Below are 2,500 nucleotides of genomic sequence, written 5' to 3' on the forward strand. Positions count from 1 at the left end.
GGGGAATCCGACTGTCTAATTAAAACAAAGCATTGCGATGGCCCTAGCGGGTGTTGACGCAATGTGATTTCTGCCCAGTGCTCTGAATGTCAACGTGAAGAAATTCAAGCAAGCGCGGGTAAACGGCGGGAGTAACTATGACTCTCGTTGGCGTCACATATGGTCCGGCCACAGATAATTTTAATTACATTTTTTGGAGTTATATCCTTAGCTCCTCGCGAACGTCGTCGTCGCCATGGCGGGAGTAACTATGACTCTCTTAAGGTGGCCAAGTGGCGGCGGTGTGGCTGCATCCGGACTTGGCTTTTCGAAGTGCGGTCTTGATGTAGTCGTGCTGCTGCTGCGAGGTGCCTTCCTTGGGTTATAGTTACAGGGAGAGTGATGCGCAATACATGGGCCTAGCCCTCTTAGCCTCTCCTCTCCTGCGGTCTTCTCCCCTTCTCGTGGGCCCGCTGATTTTTGCAGAGTGGAAGACCGCACCAGGGGCTTGGGGGGGTTACCAGCCCCCCCTCGCATTATCCCTTTATAGTTGGGGGCAGCCGACAAGAAACAAGAGATGGTGGCCCTTCCGCTGAAGGTGCCACCCCAGCTACCCCAGCACCTATCCGGCCAACCGGCCGTAACGAAAATGCGATAGTTTGTGTAGCTCCCTTTGCTTGCAGTGAGTGCCACCGCACCTTTACCACGAAGAACGGTCTCGGGGTCCATCGCCGCCGCCAACACCCTGCGGCCGCCAACGCTGAGATCGTGACGGAGAGGCATCGCGCGAGGTGGACGGAGGAAGAAGTCCTGTCGCTCGCCAAGGCAGAGGCCGAACTGTTCCTGGAGAGGGACGCCCGGTTCTTCTTTGTAAATCAAGAACTTACCAGGATGTTCCCCGACCGAACGCTTGAGGCAATCAAGTGCCGACGGCGGCAAGCTGCCCACAAGCAGCTTGTCCGCCAATTCATGGAGGCACTTGAGATCGGTCGGGGTGAAGAGCCGGCGTCCCGCCGTGGAGCAGCGAGCTCGCTGCCTGACGCGGGCGAGGCCGCTGCGCCGCCCGTCGACGCAGCCGAGGACTTCGCGGCCGACACCACCGGGCCGCCGCCGGAGGGGCCGACTGACGCCGCCATCTGGGAGCATCTGGCGGGGCTACCTGCTTCCGCCCAGCGTTTCTCTGCCCTGGATCGAGTCATTGGTCTGGGGCGGGGCACGCCGCCCGATGTCATCCTGGGCATGCTCCCGGATGCCCTTGCGTCGGTCGGGTCCAGGGGGGAGAGGTCGATCACCAGGACACAGCGGCCGCGCCAACCATCCAAGCGGCCGCCTGCCGCCCCGCCGCTGCAGAAGCGCAAGCGGCGCCGCTGGGAATACGCGCGGACACAGGACGCCTTCCGTAGGTCGCGTGCACGTTGTGTGCGCGGCTTGCTGGACGGCACCCTGCTGCAGCCGCCACCCGACATCCCCGGTCTGCTGGACTTCTGGGCGGACCTCTTCACGAAGAAGCCGATCTCCACCGCCGGCTTCATCCGTGACCGCCTTCTCCCGCACTCGGAGCCTGTCGCTCCTGAGTGCCTATGGGGGCCGGTCACACGTGAGGAGGTCGCTGCTGCCTTGCCGCCCAGGGGATCGGCAGCCGGGCCGGACGGCCTGACTCCAGCGGAGCTGCGGCGCCTGCCGCATGAAGTCCTGGTGAAACTCTTGAACCTCTTCCTCCTGGCCCGCGCCCTCCCCGAGCGTCTGCTTCGCGCCCGGACGTCACTTCTCCCCAAAACGGCTGCACCAACATCCCCCGCTGACTTTCGCCCCATTACGGTCTGCTCGGTGTTGGCGCGGACCTTTCACAAGGTTCTCGCGTCACGCCTGATGCGTGCATGTGCTGTGGACGAACGTCAGCGGGCATTCATCCCCCGGGATGGGATGTTGGAAAACACCTTCATCTTGGACACTGCTCTCACCGACGCAGTCCGCTCCTGTCGCTCTGTTTTTGTGGCATCGATCGACGTCTCTAAAGCGTTCGATTCGGTGGACCATGCCGCCCTCCGCCCCGTGCTGAGGGCTCATGGCCTGCCGGATTGCTTTATTGAGTACGTCGAAAGGTGTTACGAGGGTAGCACGACGGTGATAGCGGGCGGCGCCGACGTGAGCGTGCCCCTGCAGCCGGCTAGGGGTGTGCGTCAGGGTGACCCCCTCTCCCCCCTCCTTTTCAATTTTGCGGTGGACTATGTTTTGAGTCAACTTCCCTCCCACATCGGAGCTCGGATCCTTGGTCGCAGAGTTAACGCTGCGGCCTTCGCAGATGACGTCCTGCTTTTTGCATCGACCGCGAGGGGATTGCAGTCCCTCATCGACGCAGCCGTCGCAGCCCTCGCCCATCTGGGGCTGCAGATCAACGCCCGGAAGTGTTTCACCCTCGCCTTAGTCGCGTCTGGGCGCGACAAGAAGGTGAAGGTCGACGCCGACGTTACCTTCAAAGCGGGCAACGCCACCGTGCCCGCCCTACGTGTGGGTGAAACCT

The 2,500-nt window shown here is 62.2% G+C and overlaps 1 pseudogene; it reads left to right on the plus strand.

Moving 5' to 3' along the window:
- LOC124567855 overlaps positions 1-2,500 on the plus strand; it is an 8,076-nt pseudogene that overhangs the window by 2,733 nt on the left and 2,843 nt on the right.

This window comes from Schistocerca americana, unplaced genomic scaffold (assembly GCF_021461395.2).
Source record: "Schistocerca americana isolate TAMUIC-IGC-003095 unplaced genomic scaffold, iqSchAmer2.1 HiC_scaffold_141, whole genome shotgun sequence".
In the NCBI taxonomy this organism is placed as follows: domain Eukaryota; kingdom Metazoa; phylum Arthropoda; class Insecta; order Orthoptera; family Acrididae; genus Schistocerca; species Schistocerca americana.